Genomic DNA, 21788 nt, shown 5'->3' on the forward strand with positions numbered 1-21788 from the left:
AGGTTGATATGCTTATGATTCATCTGGTTATGATTCTTCTATTGCTGTATCTGCTACTTTCTTCCTTGCCGTTCCTTTCATGACGATGTTGGAGGTAATCACACTCGGGAGCGACATTGTACGGTCCTCAATCCATGTCATGGGCATTTTAATAACTGCTACAATAATGTTGCCACCTTTTTAAGGGCCAATGATCCTATAGCATGTATTCGAATATTACTATATGGGAGCAATCGGAGAGGAAATGTTCCTTCCTTAACAAGGAAAGACAACTGCTATTCAGGAATGTATGGACGTACATATTACTGTTCAAATGTATTGTAGAACAATGACGGCTCCGTGGTACCAATTAAACTCTAATAAATATAGAGATATATGCATATAATTTAATACTTGCGGTGATAATATGAAATATTTTGTCCTAGAGAAACAGCAGCTTACATGTACATCCATTAAAAAATAGCTGTTTAAAAACACTTCTCGTGCAGAAGACATGTTCGTCAGCGGAACATTCGCCCTGAATTTGACATTTACTTCAAAAGGATAATGCATGGAGGGTCTGACGACTAGCGCCTCCTGTGTTGCAGTTATTCACCTACTTCAGATAATGCAACCTATTTTTTTTTGTTTTTGGGTGTAATGCCAGGCGTTAGCATTACTTATGTATCACCTTGTATCTGTCAGAGGGTATCATCAGATGGCAAATAACGCCTACCAAAACTATTTAGTTTCTGCCAGCCGTCAGGATACCGAGGCGTACCTTTTCTCCGTTCAGACGTTCAAGGGAGGACTCACATCACAACCAATTAGTGTTTACTATGCAGAGTGGGGCGCCAGCGAAAAATACGACGTTGCAAATTATTGTTGATAGAGCCATGACTGAAAACTTAACCCGATTTTAATTTGACTAAAGGAGCTTTTGAAGAATATGTTCTTTCTTTTTCACGTCTCTTTATTTATTATTGAATCTAATTATGTGTTTACCTATTTATTTATTTATTTAAAGGCTTAAAGTTTGATGAACTGTTTGGTATTTATAATATAAGAAAACAACTTAATTCAATTATTTATGTTCATGTTGAAAAATTATTCACACATGTAAGAAAAATCTAATGTGTGAAAAAGATTTACCCCGACTCTTTCACATGGTAGAATATTCCGGCACCATAAGAGCGTTCAGGCAGGATCGTCAAACAGTCTTGAAAACGGAAATGTCATATCATAAATTGGTTTCCGTATACCTTTATACAATATACCCTCTTTCTTGAAAGAGAAACAAAACGTATTTTATAGTTGTAGAATACATGTTGAAAGTTCTCATCTGTGCCATTGACACTGCAATTATCGTACATTTTGTTGTTCAAAGTTACCGTTCGTGCCAATGATATGCATTAGTCGTCCTTACTGGTTTCATGACATTTGTGACGATTAAGAATTTGTTTGTTAATGTTTTAATTTTTAATGGTGTTTGTTTTTCCTGACGACATTGAATATGTTTGGAACCGTTTATTGCAACAGCAACAGAAATAATCTTTTTTAGATATCTAGCTGAATTTGGCACGTGATGATGTGCCGTTTTGAGGTTTTCACCGAATTCAGTTTATTCTGACTTGATTGCCATTGTGGATTAATATAAATGTAGCTGATCGTGACAATCTCAATATCACACCTGTGATTTATTTTCTCATCAGAAAAATAGCGGCTATAAAAGATATTTTGTTTGTGCATCACTGAGAAGAATATAAATATGCTTGACTAATACAAATATAAAAGTTCTGTATAGTTTTCTCCCTTTCCGACAGAATTATGATCTTTTATCAAATCTTACGTGTGCCCTTTCTCATAGTCATGTGCGTTCTGGGCCATATCCTAGAGATCAAATTCATACTTTCAAGCTAATTCCTAGATTTCAATTTTTTTTATCCTTCGTATCGAATCGGTTTGAACTTGTTCCATTTCATCCCTCTTTGCAGCATATACAAATGTGTGCTTGAAAAGAGGAGACATGTTTTTTATATTCCATTATAAATTTAGGTTATTTACTGAAATGTTATTTTTTATTTCCTTTGCATTATATACCTGCATCTTACTGCAATCTGTTACAAGGGACCAATGCAAGCTGTTCGTGCAATCGGAGAGTACTCTGTATCTAACAGATAAAATGTACGAGTTCTGGATGTGGTTGCCGGTACTGGACAAGTGAGACAAAAGGTGCGTACCTGGGTCTTAGTATATTTTCAGTATACATTGCAATGGTTTAGGTGAAGCTTTGGTGTTTTGCTTATGACCAATAGGTTTTTATACCCTGTGCATGCACTGTTAAGTTGAATCATACACCTATATGAGAGAATCATTTTAAAGAAAACTAGATAATTTCCATAAACGTAAGTCCGCTTTGACCCATATTTTACACGTCAAATACTTGGTTTAGTGTTTGAAGGTTATTTGCTAAGGTATGTTCATGCTAGAATCATCAGCGTAAACAAGTATGTAAAACTATCAGCACCATATATTTACAAGACAAGAATGGCACTGTCATGTACATTTGACATTTCACTGGTTTCGCTTAAGCGTTTGCATTAGTTTACAACAAACAATAGGTCTACTGCCACCCATCTAACATGCTTCACGACCCACATACACATTTTGTGTTTTAACTATGTTTGAATCATATATCTAGATGCTTATCTCTATTAAACCCACACTTGTACAGGAAAGGTCATTGTTCCCTACATTTTATATGTTACTGGTTTTGGTATATGTCAGGTATGTTTTACATTTAGGTCATGACACAATAAGTTATTGAGCAACTTGTTTACATAATGTTAGCAATATAATCATACAACTTGGTACTATACCATTCTTGCACAAAGAGGTATTTGTGACAATATTTCATGTTAGTTTACTTTATTAACATTTTAATGTTAGATCATTTATTAAATTGATGTTTCTGTTATAGTTATGAAACTGGATAACTGTATGCATCTATGTAGGTACTACATTTGTCCGTGCTTGACTTTAGCCCATGTCTAGATAATTTCCATGATTAACTTTATCCCATGGCTAGACTTTTTATATGCTATCTATCCTAGCCTACAGAGGAAAGTCCTTTCTGAACAGTGCGGTTGGAAGCAGGAATGTGTATGTTAACTCAGTGATAATCTTTTCATATTAATGATCAAGCATTCGTTATCGTGATAGATTACCCTGAACAGGTTAAATGCGTATATTATATGTTTTGACAAATAAATTCGAAAGATGAAGTACATACAACATGCTTTCATGTATGGCCTCAGCTGTAGTGATTCTAAATAATTAAATGCTTTTGCATGAACTGTGCATTTACTTGTGTATATTAGTCCAATTTTATTCAAAAAGCATGACTCTTTTCTCGAATGAAAGGAGCCCTCTAGGAACAGACAATGATAATAGCTTCTGAAGCAAAGATTTAGAGTAATGATATACAACACGAAAACAAAATTAAAGTCTGCTTTTATGGACGCATTTTAAAGTCTCTGCTGTCATGTGAATTACAAATAATGCTCTTGTTTTGCTTGATGTATATGGCCGGTTACATTATGTGTGTATATATGTATTTATATTGTTTAACTGCAAGTGAGCACACTATATTGTGACAAATGAAAGTGAGTTCTATACATGTAAATGAAAACAAATGATTAGTTAGAAAATAGACAATATGTTGTTATCAATACCATTTTAGCCTGATTTAGTTCAGCGTTATAATTAATGTTTATCCATCGCTACTAGAGACTATTTAAACGTTTGTGGGTGTGAGCTATGTAATCCTTATTAATTCTGGTCTTAAGATATATTTACAATGAAGAGAAAAGTTAAAAGTAAAATAGTTTAAGTCATGAGACGAGAGCAAGAGAACTTACATGTTTTTGTCAATTCCACTGGCAAAATATATAAATATATAAAATAAAAAATATATATATATATATATATATATATATATATATATATATATATATATATATATATATATATATATATATATATATATATATATATATATATATATATATACCAGTTTTAGGTGCATTATGTGCAGTCATCCCGAAAGTAGGTCTACGGTAAGGACATGATATAGTCTAAATTTCAAATCAATACACACACACATATATATATATATATATATATATATATATATATATATATATATATATATATATATATATATATATAGGTTTTATTTCTTACATAGTAATTATGTATATGATGTTGAAAATAAGTATTCATACGTATGTTATAGTCCTAGTCATGTGTTCAGTTTGTGGGCAGATATATCAATTTCATGGGCAGTTTTGACCTTTAGGTTGAAGTTGACAAAGTACCTGCCCATAAATACGTTCTCGAAGAACAAACATATAGCATTCTGCCCTCAAATACGTTCACGAAGAACAAACATATATCATTCTGCCCTCAAATACGTCCGCGGGAACAATATATAGCGTACTGCCCACAAATACGTTCACAAGGAACAAATGTATAGCATGACTTTCCGGTGTGCATATATTGTTTATGTCTTTATAATGCTCTGTAGATTACTGTACTTAAGGAATCACAATGTAATTTATCAATTTATTGTAACTATCTATTTGTCAGAGTTAAAAGACATACTAATTAAATTAACTATTTTCATCTTGAAAGATATAATTTAGTGTCTTGACAAATATATCAATGTTTATCCGATGAAGAAATAACAAACTTGTATTTTGAAAATAAAATTACAGAATTTGTCAAAGAGAATTTTTGCAGCATATGTCTTCACTCCCAAATCGTGATAATTCTTAATGTTATATTAGGTACTTAAACAGATCTTGTCATGTTTTTACACACACGGCCTAAATCAAATTATAAGTATAGTATCATCCCATTTTAATTTGTGTGTCTCAACTCCAGTTCTCTTTCCAAAACATTTGATGCATATAAATCACAACGAGTTCTAAAGTGATTTAGGATTGTCAGGACTTGGTTGTTACAAAACATCAATTTCTGCATCAGTAACATGTTCCGCTGCATTTGGAAGATTTTTTTCCATCATTTTCAGTGATATTATTTTCAATTTAAGCATTTTGCCACATTTGCTAAACTGAATACAATTAATGAGGAAAAATCCATAACGTTTTTTTCTCAGGTGCCTGTAAAATGAGGAAAGAGAGAGCTTGTTTAAACTCAGCTACATTTTTATTTTGACAGCCAGAAAGAAGGGATCAATTCCACGATCCTGACTTATCCAATTGACTTTAGGTAATGGACTGTTGCGAAGAGAATAAATCATTATTATGTTTTGATTATTGTCTTGCTTTCCAGCTTATCCAATAAATTGTGCACTTCTGTCTCTGTCAATTTCCTAAACCTAGAGGTTTACTTCACACTTGCATCTTCTATGGATTAAATTAAGTCAACTATAATTATATCAACAATTGAAAGAATTTATTCTACATAAATATACATTTCTAATTCCAAATACCAAACCATCATCTTGTGCCATATATCTTGTAGCAGATGATGCATTTTATAGAATAAGCAAATGGAGCAGCTTTTGCTTAATATACAAAAAGAAGTCCAATAGTGGAAATGCAACATGGGAATAAGCTAATCTCTTTAAATGTGAAAATATAACGATATATTTTTCACGTGTAAGAATGTAGGAATGAAAAAATAATACATGAAAATAGTTTGCTAGTAATTTTCTACATTTGACACTTAAGTATATAATTTTATATTTAGGTTTGAAAAGATCTGCGTTTTGTATTTGTCTTGGTGGTTCAGTTTGAGTCTAAGGTGTTGCAAATCACCATTTCTGTTCCATAAGTGCAACACTAGGTAACACCAACACTGTTAAGAAGTCACCCCATTGAGGTCAGCCACTTGAAACAAATGTTACTGTCCCTCCCCGAAGTGCATTACCATTCCAATGTTATTTTCACAATTGTTCCCCGATCACCACATATTTCTACTAACATTTTGTATTTTTCTTGGTGGTTCAATTAGAATCTAATGTTTAGCAAATATTATGTGTAAAGTCAGCACTCAAATCAATATAACCCAATTCATTGAAGGTAATCAAGAAACTAAATTTTTCATTTAGTCTAATTTGTTAGTACCGAAATGTTGGAATATAGAAATGTAACTATTAATGGAGATGTGAAGCTTAAATTCAGTTCTTTATAATTCTGCAAGATGCATAAAAGTTATTGATTGTGTGACCGCTACAGTGGCGTGAGTGGTTAAAGTATCTTCCTTGGATGTGGGAAATCATGGGTCATACCAAAGACTTGTAATAATGGTATGTTATCAGCAAGAGGTTAGTGTTGGGACTGGTTGGCATGGTGTCACGATAATGGGACTGGATGGGACTTGATGCTACACGTATGTGGCAGTATGCCTCATTGCTTGACATCACAATAAACTTCCGCACTGCAGACATGGTAACGATATCACTGGAAAATTGTTAAAGCTATGTTAAAAATCCAAATCACATACACATATATTTATTGTGTGTGTGATAGATTTATGATTTTGTCACACCTAGGCACTGTCTTGATGTTATTCCACCTCCACCCTGCCCAAAACAGAACCTTAAAAGTGGAACCTATAAAGACCTTTATGCCCTTGAAGTACCTTAAAAATTGTAACTAGAGCCTTTTTATAAGCAAAATAAATACATTTTGTAAACAAATCCAGAATTTTGTCCTTTAAAAATCTGCTGCCAGTGAATTTTTCTACTCTGAACAGCTTCCTTTTCTGCATAAAGGGAAAACTGTAACACTGTGTGTGCATAGACAGATTGGCAAGCTAGTAGCAGATGAATATTAAAAATGTATCTTGCTTCTGTATTTATCTATATCAAAATGTTTATCTAATACCATCGTAATATTTATAGACTTTTATGCCTTTCAAATACAGGAACATACTTGAAGGCCCTCATGCTGACATTTCCAGTGAGAAACCAACAGAGTCCACCATTATAAATGAGAAGGTAAATGCAACCTGTTAGGCAGTCATTTGCTTCAGTCACAACCTTCTGAACTTATTTAATGGCAATATGAAGAAGAGAGTTTCAGCTTGGTTCTAATTTCACTTTTGATTCAGTTAATTTAAATTGTTAGATCAAACTCGACAAAAATACACTGTTCATTCATGCTTCAACATATCTTAATGTTTACATAATTATTTTTACAGAGACCATTAATAAATATATTTTAAAATATCTTTGTTAGAGAAGACTCACTATTTGGTATATATTCGAAGTTGAAGGCGCATATCAAACTGCCAGCGTGGGACTTGTCGTAAAGCTATTTAACGATGTAAGAAAAAAAGATTCATAATTCTCATTAGTGAAACACCTATAATCATGTACGATTGTTATACATAAAACTTACGAAAATAATAGGCTTATATTGTTTTGTAAAATGATGCCATGAACATGTTCTAAAGGCAAGTTTTATATCTAGATCAATGGTTTAAATTATGCTCCCAAAAAGCTTTAAATATTAGTCCTTCTCGAGGCTTGGATGAGCTAGGGTTCCATACTACTTGCCCTTGCCTACTCGTAGGTGCCCCCCTCCCCACCGCAACAATGTCTGGATCGGCTCCTGACTGGAGTTTGAAAAGTAGGCTTATGTCATCATCAAGTTGATGTTGTTGTTGTTGTTATAGGGTTTAACGCCATGTTCAGCAAAAGATAGGCTATACATGGCGGCCAGTATTAATGGTGGAGGAAGAACCCGGGAAAACCCTGGAAAGAACCACCGACCCACGAGAAGCTACCTGCAAGCTTTCTCACATATCCACATTGGCCGAGCCAGACACTCGAACCTACGCAGACAGAGGTGAGATGGCAGTGATCCGTGTCAGAGAGCGCTTTAGACCACTCGTCAACTCGGGGCCCCCTCATCAAGTTGAAAGTAACCATTTCAAGAATGTACACCCAATGATGTTATTGAAATGGAGTTGACAAACAGAATTTGACTAGACCTTGAAAAATGGGTCACTAATTTTGTATCAAGATTCAATTACTCATAAAGGTAAATAGCCATACCAAGTTTCATCACTGTCCATGTAGTTCATTCAAGTCTGCATGTGTAGAGTTTACCAGAGAGTCAGCAAAACATCGACTTTATGGTATAGATTAAAAGCTACTTAAGTTACTTAAACATTAAAAAGAATCACATGGGTCTTCATTGACACCACATGCACTACTTTGCAAAAAAGACAAGACTATGTCTTTCATTTGTTGGTTGAATGTTGATCCATCTCCAGAATTCTTCACCCAAAACAAGATTTTCAAATTACATTTGGCTGCTGTGATACACATATTCGATGTCAGCATAGTACTGTTTTTATTTATGACAAAGTATGCATCATTACAAGTGATTTAGTGAAAATCTCATGTCATAATGATCATGCATTCATGGGATGCAGTGATGAGATTTTTAAGTGCGCCAGTGACGGTAGCCACGTTGGATGCAAAACTGGTACTATTTTCATTTAGGACCATCCAGGTATCATTGTAAGTCTGCTTGTGAAAACCTCTTGTTGATATAGACATCCATTCTGAGTGGGCTAGAGATAAGATCTTCAAGATGTCTGCTGTGAAAGTCAGACTAATAATATTCTTATGATATATTTGATATAATATTGTTTAATAAGATAGTCGTATATTGTAGTAGATACAAATATCAAATGTCAGATTGGTACTATTTTAATTTACACATGTAGGACCAACTGGACATCTTAAGAAGGCTGACTTCTGGTTAAAGTGCCACATCAATATAACTTCCTGTTTGAGTATAATTTTGATAGCAAGATTTGTATGATGGTTGCCATGGTGACCACATTGGATGTCAGGTCGACACCAATTATATTTAAGACCATCTAGACATGACTAGAGGTTTCTAAGTGAAAACCTCATGTTGATATGACCACTCAGCAATAACAAGATTTTCTTGATGACTATCGTGTAGGCCATTATGGACATCAGCCGGGCAACACTTTTATTTAGGACCAGCTCCATGTACGCATCATAAGAAGTCTTTATTGAAAACATTAAATTGATATTACCATTAATTTTGAATGGTTTTTAAGATGGATGATGCACAATTTTCATTTGAGACCTACTAGACCATGGAATAAATGTGTGTATAAAATTGTATGGCAGTCCTCCAAGTAGTTTAGGAGTCATACAAGACAAACTTATGATAGACAACAGACCATCCCACCAGCTCTTTTGGTATGTAGCCAGTATTAGTAAAGGTAGAAAAAGTGTGTGTGATTTGGATTTTTAATGTAACTTTAACAATTTTTCAGTCAGTTCACCTAAGATAAAAATTGCAAAACCAACAAAAAGCAAAGGTAGGAACAAATCCTTTCAAATAAACCAACCTTTTTTAGAAGAGGGTGTTAACGAGATAACATTATTAAGGCCACATTCTGCATGAGTGAGAACTGTTTAATAACTAAATACAAAAATCTAAAACATTTATTACATGACACTAATAATATTCTTATGGCATGGTTGTTATTATATTGTTTGATAAGATAATCACATATTGTAGTAGATACAAAAAAATCACTAATGATTACAGAAAAATGGAATAAGAATTAATTAAAATACATAAATGCATATTTTCAAAAGGACTGCCACATGCAGCACATGAGTTGGACTCCTATGTTCAAATAAAAAAACATGTCATTATATCGCCAAAAAGTTTTGTTTTTATTCTCCAGAAATTGCAAACTCAGTTACCATGTTGCATAGAAATTGCATGATAAGTATAGCCTCCAGATCAAGACAGGTAACATGTCAAGCTAATCAGGTACAATGTGTCTCATTAATATTATCTATATTTGAAGTTTGGCTAAAATCACCAGAAGATATGGCTTCAAGAGTGGCAACACGATCAACCAATCACATTATTAACATGTATGGATCTGATTTCACTTTTGATATTATCCAAGAGTTTGGTGACAAAAACCATAATCCCATCCTGATCAAAATCCGATTGCTTCCAGAGAGCAATGATAAGCTCTGCCAATCAAATGCACTATATTTAATTAATAGAGATAAGTATATCTGAAAGTTGATCAAAAGCAAAGATTCTTCTCATTTTATATGCATCTTTTAATCAGCACCGTATAGTGATGTACAGCCATGTTAAAAAACAGGCATATAAATATATACGGTGATGGGACATACACCATGTTAAAATATCAAAAGGACCATTTTGTGATATCAACGTTGAGAGAATTACAACAGGTCATTACTCTTCTGTCTGAAAAGAATGTGTTGAAACCTTAAATAAAATTTCTTAAGTGAAAATATTTTCAAATTAGGCACTATGACAGCATTTGTGATGCAATATTGGTACCATTTTCATTTAGTACACAATATACATACAGCATTTTTAGTCTTTTGGTGGACACCACATTTTGATATAACCATTCAATCAGGAAAAAATTAAAAGATTTTTAATATGCACGTTGTGTCAGTCATATTTGAGATCGACACCATTTTCATTCATGACCAGCTAAACATCATAATTAGTCTTCTGCTGAACACAATAACATTTGACTTTCCAAGGGTGTGTGGCAATAATTAATTTTCAAAATTGTTGCCATTTTCGTTTAGTACCAACTAAATATCACAAGATTTTTATTATTGTGTCTGCGGTGGACATAATATAAATATTTTCGAAAAGGATGCTGTGGTTAACATATTTGATGTCAAATTGCCACCATTTCGTTTGGGACCAACTTTACCTCATAGGACTTTTGATGAAAACCCCATGCTGATATGACCATCAAGCAAGGACCAAGCAATAACAAGACTGTCAAGATGGCCATTGTGGCAGCCATATTGGAGGTCATAGAGTAACCATTTTCATTTAGAACCATTTAGAAATTGTTAGAAGTTTTCTGATGAAAATGAAATGCCATGTTGATATGATTCTATGTTCAGGTGGAAATTAATAATAAAATATTTAATTTAAAAGCTCATGTCAAAATAATTTTCCTTGAGGTAAGTTAGCAACAAGATTTTCAAAATGGCTGCCATAGTGGCCATATTGGACATTAGATTATGCACATAGGGTAGTTAATAACTTTTTTTTGTTTTTGTTTTTTTTGGTGACTGGGGAATACATGCATTTTGACATAGGTCAGTCGTGGCAAGGTACCCATATAGCATGAGCAATGGTAATTTATCTCTGATCATGTACCGTACATTTAATTTCTCTGCATTTATAGGAGACATATTGTCGCTTGGATCTTGTCAAGGAGTGTCGATACACTTATGTCTTTCTACAGCCATAGTAATAAGTGTTAAATAATAATATGTAACTGAATGTATGTATATATATATATATATATATATATATATATATATATATATATATATATATATATATATATATATATTATTTATTTTAAATGTCTCTCTTTAATATACTTTCTTTATTTATCATTCTTCAGATTTAAAACACTAGAAAATGTTTGCAGATTGTGATGTAAAACAAGAAGTAGCATGTATTTATTAGTTTCTTTTCTGCATTTACTTTATGTATGACCATTTTGGTATATTTATAGCTGGATGGATGGATGGATGGGCTGGAATAGCCAGAATGGTGAGGCCATGACCAGCAATATGGCAGCAAAGCCATTTCACCCAACAATGTATCTGTTACATGATAGGAATTGTTGAATAGGTATTCCGGATTCTAGAGAAGGCCAAGGAATAGCAATTCCGAACCCTGGATAAGGGCAGTATAGATTGTGGTGTGTTTACAAGGACATGTGGTATGGTTGTATGAACCATAATTTGTTTGTTGTTGGTATCATATGGCTGTGTGAGCAATACTTTTCTTTGTATCATATGGTTGTGTGAACCATGCTTATTTTTTTTTACTTATGATTCTGTGAATCATATTCATGCTTATTCCTTTGTATCATCATTCTGTGAATCACATTCATTTAATTTCATATATTGTGGATGTATGAACCATATTCATGTTTTTCATATATGAATATGTTTTCTTTTTTATAGTATGTTCGATATGGTTGTTATATATCATATATAGTGGGTGGGTTTGTGAATCTACTTTCGTATGTATTTTCGTGAATATCTATTTTTCATTTGACAAACTTCTGTTCTCTCACATTGTGTTTTCTTGTCCCTCAGTCCAAAAATCCATTCAATTTCAATCCTGTTACACCATTCACCGAGAAGGAGTAACAACACAGGGTTCCCACGCTACTGGGAAATCTGGAAAAAGTCGGCAGAAACGATAATTTTTTTTTCCCAACAGTGAAAAGTATTTGAATTTTGCAAATATTGACGAAAGTCTGCACAAACCTGGGAATTTTTCTCCTCAACTTGACACCCGAAAAAAATACATGATTGAGTTGTAACTGAACTGATCGTGAGTTAAATGTATCGAGTTGTAACCAGTATATTAGGAGCTTGCAGTATGGATCATTTGGGTGCTTGCCATAGATATATTTGTTGAGACAATCCAAACGCTCAGTGGATTAGATTCATCTAGTAGACTTTTTGTTTCACAGCTTGGATTTATGAAAACCAGTCTAGCATCACAAGAGGCCAACATGGTGGCGTTAAAGCATAGCAGCTTAGCAGATGGCTAGCAAACTTAAACGTTGTTAAATTTATTTATACCTGCATGAAATCGATATGAAAATTATTTTCTCGGAAATTGCCAGTATTACAATCGTAATGTCTTTAATCTGCTGAATAGCGATACAACTAATGCATTGATGAAATTTGAGCTGGTATTAATGATCTTGATTGCTAGCCATACTTTAACACACAATCTCACAACCGTCAGTTTCAAATATTGTAGAAAAAATTAAGTGAAAGTCGTTAAAATGAAAGTACAAAGACAAAACGGCACAAAATTATATATATTTATTCCGATACCAACTTCCGGAGTTGTGTTGTATCACGCGACTACCACGTTGACATGTGCTCTCTCACGCATGGAGCATACGAAGCAACGAACAAGATTGCTCTGCTTGATGAATCAGACTGGCCAAGTTTCTTGTAGTTGTTCTCGACATAAAAATGTTGAGAATTATATGTTCTTTCTGGTTTTTACAAAAGGTATCAGACTTTAATTTAATCTAATCAATTTTTTTACAACATTGAAAAGGAATTTGTTTTTGATATCACATGACTATTGTACTTCGGATGTCGTTGTTTGAGATTTGTGAAGTCATGTGACTATTAACGCAAATGGCAAGTACCGGGTCAGGTTTCATGTATGCTTAGTTTCGTCTAGTCCGTCATTGGATTAAATGCATAACTATTATCATACTAGCTTAAATTTGCTAGGTCTTCTGGTAAGCTATCTTATTGTGGTGGCAGATTCCAAATTTTATAAATGTAATTGCTCTGAACCCACACTCCATTCTAAATGTCCATATGTGAAAAATGGGTCTGGAATATTCGGAGAAACCTGGATTAGAAAATTGCTGAATCTCTAAGCTGATCTTTGGTGCGAAATTATTACACAGTGACTTGTAGCTTGAAGCATTGGTTTCAGATCTTAAATGGACCACAGGAGCAATGGTAAATTGTCGTTTCTTTTATTATATATTAAGAAAAGATAGGAGCCCATGTATCAATACAGGTTTGGGGACCGGTTTCTTAAACTACAAGAAGACAAATTGATTTTACAGAAAATTCCGCCCTTGTTTATACAGCAATATATAATTTTGAAGGTGTTCTGGCAAAATTTAAATCAAACCTTTTGTAAATGTCTTTACATTTTTAATCAAATCATATTAAGGAGTTTAGGTTGGTTGAAAAATCTTGTTTTAGATTTTATTGGCACACACAAATTCAGGGTTAAACGTTTTTTGTTACGAGATAAGATTCTAATACTTTGCATTTATTGTGGGTTTTTATACTGTGATAGGAAATGTTTACTTTGTATAAAATGCAAATATATTGCTTTCGAATCCTTTGGAATTAAAGGTTTGAAATGAAGCAAAACATGTTATGTTCACTATGTTGTTTGCACATAGCAACATAATGCAGGTCAGCAAAGTAAAGTTAGAATTTGTATTCTGTACGTTGAAATCGCTTTAAGTGCCAGTGTATAGGAATATAGTCAGATTTGTTTCGTGTGACTCATTTTGTGGTTTATTAATTTTTGTATATGATCAATTCTTTTCTGACATATATATTTTTGAGAGTCTTGAAAGAGAAACGTCTTCATATTTGGAAAATGCATGTTTTATAATCCAAAATGTTCTTTAATTCCATTCAGTAATAATCATATGTTAACCTTTAAAAAATTAATTTCATACTGGAAAAAACCTAGAAATTTATATTAAGAAAGGCGTAGGGACCATGAACAACAATTTACAACATTGCTTCCTTAATGGATGTGTCAGCAGCACAGTTTTCTTTATAACCAAATAGATATCATAGGAATTTAGATGAAACTGCGCATGTCAAAATGACTTCCTTTTTAAGTTATCTACAAAATCTTTAAGTGAACACCTGTGTTTGTATGACCACCATTCAGGATGAGTGGTGACAAGATTTTCAGGATGCCAAGGTAGTCATATCAGAACTCAGATCTTTTCCATTTACATTTAGGAGAAATAAGGCATCATAAAAAGTTTTCTGGTGAAGACCGCACATCAGTGCATACTTCCATTCTGAAACAGCGATAAGAAGATTTTCAAGATGACTGCTATAGTGGCCATGTTGGATATCAGATTGGCACCATTTTTATTTAGAACCAAGTAGGCACAATTAACAGGCCTTTTCATCAAAACTTGTTGATCTGACCTTTGATTGAACAGAAACAAATCGATTTTCAAGAGGGTCACTGGTGTCCTACTTGGATGTCTGAGCAGCACCATTTTCGTCTAGGACCAACTAGAGTATGGGTTGAATGCATGCATAAAGCTTCCTTTAAGTAGTTTGGGAGTTTTGATAATTAATTCTAAAAGGCAGACGGACAAACAAAAACTCTATGACCAATACAGTTAACGAACCTAACAATAATTATATTGCTTAATAATATAATGTATTTTGGATTATAATTTAGATATTTGTGTCTTAATGTGAAGCACATCTTGTCTGCCATTTTGCTTTACACAGTTATATAGTGATTTATGTCATGCAATCACAAAGTGACTATCTCAACATAACTGAATCCATTTGGCTGACTTATTGATATCCAACAATGTTGCATATTAGGCAGCATAAATAGCTGAATCCTCTTGGATGGTGTTGATACATATCAGCCAATTTTCAAACTTAAAGTTAGTCATATGTAGTTTTTAAAAACATATGGCTACTTATCAGCGAATTATTGAACACTAATTGCTTTCTGAAACTGCTAACAAGTCAAAGAGTAAGGAAAAATGTTATGCATAACACACTTCCTACCTTTTCCTTCAAAAATGACATATCCACCTCACCCTCAAGTCTCAATAATTTTATTGACTCATACCACCAGATTACCCCACTTTATCCCACTATAAAGGAGGTGGAAAGAGAAAAAAATCAACAAAATAAAAATCGAGAAGTACTCCACATCCCGAAATGTCTGCTAGGTCACAGTGATTGGTCTCATATTCATACATACAACATTCATATCCAAACGTAACAGAGAAATGTTCTTTAGAAATGAAACTATGTATGGCGGATGGTTCATGAACAGAAAAATGTGTAAAATATAACAAATGGAGATTTGTAAATAGCAAAAAGCACATACATGTCGCAAGTAAAATAAATGTATTAAATGTGATAAAGAGTTTGTGAATAGTTTTAGTGTTTTGCTCCGACGACAATTAAACAGCAGATGGATATCACCAAACAAAACGTCAGAAATATTGAAAGTGAACAACAATGAATGGAGAAAGGCACATCCAGTTTTGGATCACTTATATATGTAATGAAAATTCAAATATATCCTTAATGGTTTTGGATTTGTGTTCTGGAAGCATAATTTCTTCAATATTGTTTTAAATAGACGTCATTTGTAATAATCTGAAAGCTCTTATTACTTTCATGCTTTCAGATATTTATTTAGTTTTGGTGGTGGTGGTGGTGGGGGGCCACCAAACAGATGATCAACACTACTTGCCGAAAAAGGTGTTTTATGTGTTTCCCCCAAAGGTGTGTTGTTTGTTTTTTATATATAAAAAAGAATTTTGATCAAAACTTTATTTAACTTATATTTTTGATAGGGTATGTATTTATTGACCTTAGTGTTATCTGTAGGGTTGTTCATCCGAGCCAGGTTTCATTCACCCAGCTCAAAATTCCTTCCCCAAAAGTTATCAGTGACCTTTGCTAGAGGTCCCATATGTCCTGCGTTTGCTATGTGTATTTTGCTATACTGTGTGTATGCTATAGATATATGTGTAAGGGCAGCCTCTATATCAAATTAATTTCCCTTTGGTTTGTCTAAGTATTCCTCTTTATTCCAGATTATACATATATTAATTTCAATTCAGAATTTTGGCAAGTAAACAGTGGCTAATTTGTTACTCAAAGGAAAACCTAGTGTTTTATGTGGGTGTTCATGCTGTGTCGCTTCTCGCATTAATCTATTATCTATTAAAATGAGGCAGGCTGTATCCGAGTGAAGGTTCATATTTCTTTCATTTTGTTATGTTTCTCCTGAATCGGGCTAGGCCTTCTCTTTTTTTATTTATCCTAATTACCTAAAAAAGATTCAAAAGGGTTCAAAAAATGTTAGTCCCTACTTTTATAAGGGATTATCATATATTGTTGGTTTGAAGAATAAAATACCCCTTGTCCATGTACTGTTTGTCCATATCCATATGCTGTTTTTTCCGAGGCTCTGCTCCAGACCTGTTCACTTCGCATGGCGCCTTGAGACTTAGCTCTGTAGCGTCTATGTCTCATACTTTGCCAGCATGCTGGTTCCCTGTCCCTTTTACTAGTCAGAGCGTATAGGGAAAAAAAGAAGAAAAAAAGGAGGAGAAATATATTAAACATTAGTGGAATCATGCTCAGAGAAACTCATATTCTATATTTGTTGATTAGCATGTTAGTTTTCCTGACTGAGTAGTTTGGAGGCACAGGAGAGGTTTTGAAATTGTCTAAGTATTTTTATTTTGATTTTCCTCGATGAGGTGGAAGGTGAGGTTAAGGATCCAGCATGTGCTTGATGGTACAACTCCCGTAAACGGGAGAAAGACCGGATCTCCCCCGACTCTTATCTGGTTTTTGATTCATTTCTTGTTTTCCCTTGGGTAAGAGGTGAGGCTAGGGCTCCAGCTCGCGCTTCGTTGTACAAGCCCATATGTGGGCGGTAAACTGAAGCCCGTTTCCCACCTCACCTCCCTGGTTTTGCTGTTGTAAAGGTCAGGCTATCGTCCAGTTGTGATAACCTGTCCACAGGCTAACATGGTACTTGTAATATAATCCGTGATTTTATATATAGTTTTCTTATCAAATGTCCAGTCTAAATATAATATATTCCTCCAGTACCTCTCTTTCTTGCAGATTTCCATTATCAGTTTTATTCTTTCTTCTTTCATTTTGTCACACTGTACCATTGTGTGGTACTTGCTGAAGCTTGCCTGTTTAAATGGCAGACATTTTGGCAATATTCTAATCATGTGTCTCCTAATGGCTACCTATCCCGTTAGCCACGCATTGTGCATGTCCTTATAGCAGAGGCTTTGTATTTTGAAGAAGCTTAGTTTTGACCAGTGCCCCCAAGCCCTATCCCAATTTACTGCTATGTGTTCCTGATCAAATTTGTATTGTATACGTTTGGTAACATCCTCCCTTTTCCAGTTGTACGTCTTTTTAGTACCCTGTTCCCATATTTCTTTCTTGTCTCTGTATTTACCTAATAAGTTCTTTATATATTTTAATTTTCTTGGAACTTCTAGTTTCTTAGTTAACTTTTTATTTTTGTAAATATCCCCCCGTTCCTCATTGAAATGCCAAACCAATAAATGTATAATCCCTCCCACGGTGATTTTGGTTCCGAGTTAATTTTCTTTATTATATTGAAGATGTTTGCACATTTAATCATGATATGACTAGCTAGTGCTAGCCCCCATACTTTGTTCTATATATGGTTTCTCTGTCTATATAATGGGTCTCATAACCTAATATATAGTTAATAATCTTATTGTCTATTCTACGTAATATTGAATTTTCTATGTCAATGGATTTTAAAATATAATTAATATTGGAATACATGTATGTCTTGGCCAATTGAGCCCGTTCCATTAAATATAGTGGCGTAAGTACCCAGGTATTTACATTACTCTCTTTTCATAACTTTTTACTTTTCCATTTCTTCTCCTTTTCCAAAACAAGTTCCTAAAGCTTTTACTCGATCCTTGATCAAATGTTGGGGTAATCCTGGATGATTTCCCCACCAGTTCCATATTTTAAGTATTTCGGTTCTTACATGATTAATTTTAGTCCCTGAAGCTTTACAAAATTTTTCAAATTCATTTTCTAGATGTTTGAAGGAATTTGGGTCTTTTATAGAGTTTGTTCAATCGTCTTCATGTTGTAACATTTTTATTTCGTCCCTTATATTTGGGATTTTAATGCCTTCTATATTTCTGTTAAGTCTTTTTTATGCTTAGAATTTCAATCGCTATTGCATATAATAGCATTGATAGTGGGCAGCCTTGCCTCAATGTCAAATTTCTCAGTGTTAGCGCCATTTACCTGTACTTTTGCACTTATTTTGTTATACAGGATTTTAGTCCATTTTTGGAAATTAATTCCAAATCCAAATTTCTCCAATACCTTTTCCTGGTCGAAAAGTACCATGGCACCTTTCAAACCTGCCTCCTGTAAAAGATATATAATAGTTCTTATGCCCAATATGTTGTTTTATATGTACCGCCCTTTTGCCCCGCATGTTTGATTAATGTTAATTATTGTATCCATTCCTTTTCTAATTCTCTCAGCTAATACTTTACTTAAGATTTTCTAGTCAGTATTTAGGAGGGAGATTGGCCTCCACTTTTTAAGGTCTTCCCTATCCCCTTTCCCTTTATAGATTAATGTTATAATCCCTTCCCTCATTGTTTAGTCTAAGATTCGACCAATGTGGGTATATGAGAAATCTTGCCAGTAGCTTCTCGTGGCTCGGTGGTTTTTCCCTGGGTTTTCCCGGGTTCTTCCTCCACCATTAATACTGGCCACCATACATAGCCTATCGTGAGCTGAAAAATGGCGTTAAACTCCACAACAACAACAACAACAACAACATTGTTTTAGACATTGTCTCATTTCTCAGTAGTATGTTGTAATATAACCGTTCTAGGATGGGCGGCAACTCACCTTGGAACTTTTGATAGAATTCTGCGGTGCGTCCATCTCCACCTGGGGATTTCACTTTTGTTAATTGGCTTATACTCTTTTTAATTTCATTTATGAAGATGAAACCATCACATGGGCTTTTATATTCTGACGATATCATCCTGCACTTTAACCCCTCTAAATATTCATCTATATTTGTATCTTCAATCATTTGTGATGTATATAGGCTGCTGTAAAATTCTTTAATTTATTCTAAGATTTCCTTTACCCCGATATTACTTCATGCACATTACCTTTTAATTTTTCCATATATTTTTTCCCACCACTTCGTAAGTTCTCCTTTTTATATAATACTTGCGCTTTTTATATACTCCGGTTTATTTTCTCGCTCTCATTTATATTCCCTAACTTTCCTTATCAAGTATTTTGTCAAGTTTCTCTTTAAGTGTTTTTCCCAATTCCCCTATATTTCCTTTCTCTAATTACCTTTTAATTGGCTCTCTTTCCATGTTCTGTTTCTCTCTCCTTATTGCAGAGTATCTTATCACTTTCTTTATGAAGTGGTTTTTAATTTGTCCCATTTGTTTATTATATCTCTATTCCATTTGTTTGTAAAACTTTCTATTTCTTCCCTGATTTCTAAAATAAAGTCTTTTTCCTCCAGGATTTTATTGTTTAATTTGCAATGCCTTTATCCCCATTTATGTTTACCTTCTGTATTTATTTCTAGTTAAATTAAATTATGATCAGATATTTTATTCATGTGATACATGTACTTTTGTAAATGTTGTGCTCATAATTTGTGCAACAAAACTTATCTAGTCTACTACCTTGGTTGTCTATTTAATTATAAGTAAAATCCATCATGAGCAAATTTAACCTTCTGTATATATTTATCAAATTATTTTTAGTGAAAATGTAGGATGTTCACCCACCCTGTCTATTTATCCCCCACCCAATTAAAATCCCCTACTAATATCAGGTTTTCCATTGAATTATTTTTATAAATATTTAAACAAGTTTTCAATGAATTGTTGATGTTTGATTTTATTAGCAGGTATTTATACATTTTTAAAATGAGTGTCCTCTATCACAATATGTATCAATCTTCCCGCAAAACAGTTTCCCTCGTTTTTTTTGCTCCCAAGTTACTCCCTTTTTATTCTTGATTAAAGTAGATACCCCTCCCCATACATCTTCTCCTTTATAATCATTCACAATTATAACCACATTTAATTTTTCCTCACATAAAGTTATTAGTTCTTTAGTGAACTTATTATGTGTTTATTGTAAAAAAATCATATCATAATTTGTCTTGTAGTTTAGTTTAATTATTTTTTCCTTATTTATTCAGTTTACATTTGCTGAGACTATATGGAAGTAGCAGCAGGGTGGGCGAATCCTACAACATTTATTAGGTTCCAAATGTCAAAATAAACCCTCAAATAAAAGGGTTTTCAACCGGAAATAAACCGTCGGCTACGTTTCAAGAGGAACCTTTGGAGGGAGAAACCTCCCAGGGGTCCTCCTGAGTTAGTCTATATACGGTTTCTGGTTGAAAAACTCATTAATGGCGCTTCGATTAAAAAAAATGAACCAATTTGTTGTCGTCGCCCTCCCCTGCTGCTACTCAAATAAACATTTTTTACACGATGAAGAGCGTAGTTTGAGTCAGAGATACATTTTATTATGGTGGGTTCACTCCCTCTGCTGCTCGATCTGAACCTTGTATTATTGTCATTGTAGGAACCCTCAGAATGACGATCTGAGAGAAAAAAGTGTGACAAGTGTCAAAATTGTTAATAAATATATATAATTCTGACAGTCACAATTTTTACCTTCAGATTAACAATCTGAACCCTGTATTATTGTCATTGTAGGAACCCTTGGAATGACGATTTGAGAGAAAAAAAATGGAGCAAGTATCATATTTACTAAAATATATAATCAATCATGATAGTTGCTCCAAACTTTACCCTCGGATTGACGATCTGAAACCTGCATTATTATCATTGTAGGAACCCTCAGAATAAGAATCTGAGAGAAAAAATGTCACTTTGCGCATAATTAATCCGGTCCGGGTTGTAAGGTTATTTCCGACGGTGACTATCTCGATGGATCAGCTTGTGGTTGCTTCAACTGACCCCAATTCCTCCGAGAACATAAATAGATGTTTAAATTTATCATCAACGATACTAACTCCAGCTTCCAAAGTAAGGTTAAAAATCACAACATCAATGTCGTTGTACGCGCTATTGACGTTGGAAAAATCCTGTTGTTTTTGTGTCAGATCGTTAGCCGCATGATAATACCTCACACGGTATCCTGCGTGTTGAAGTTGCTTAGCTAAGCTCTCAATGGAGTAATTACTGTTTGATTTGTTGTGCGTGAACACAGCAACGTGATTTCCTGCGAGATTTTTAACAAATCCTCATAATTATCCCGGTTA

At 33.8% G+C, this 21788-nt stretch overlaps 1 long non-coding RNA gene across 1 annotated transcript; it reads left to right on the plus strand.

Annotated features, from left to right (window-relative positions):
• The first annotated feature begins 1303 nt into the window (after positions 1-1303).
• LOC149792030 (uncharacterized) lies at positions 1304-11822 on the plus strand. Its single transcript, XR_016423252.1, has 3 exons — positions 1304-2211; positions 6937-7009; positions 11617-11822. It is a non-coding gene; the product is annotated as an uncharacterized LOC149792030 (long non-coding RNA).
• The last annotated feature ends 9966 nt before the right edge of the window (positions 11823-21788 follow it).

Source organism: Sinohyriopsis cumingii, chromosome 9 (assembly GCF_028554795.1).
Source record: "Sinohyriopsis cumingii isolate HCF-2022 chromosome 9, ASM2855479v2, whole genome shotgun sequence".
NCBI lineage: Eukaryota > Metazoa > Mollusca > Bivalvia > Unionida > Unionidae > Sinohyriopsis > Sinohyriopsis cumingii.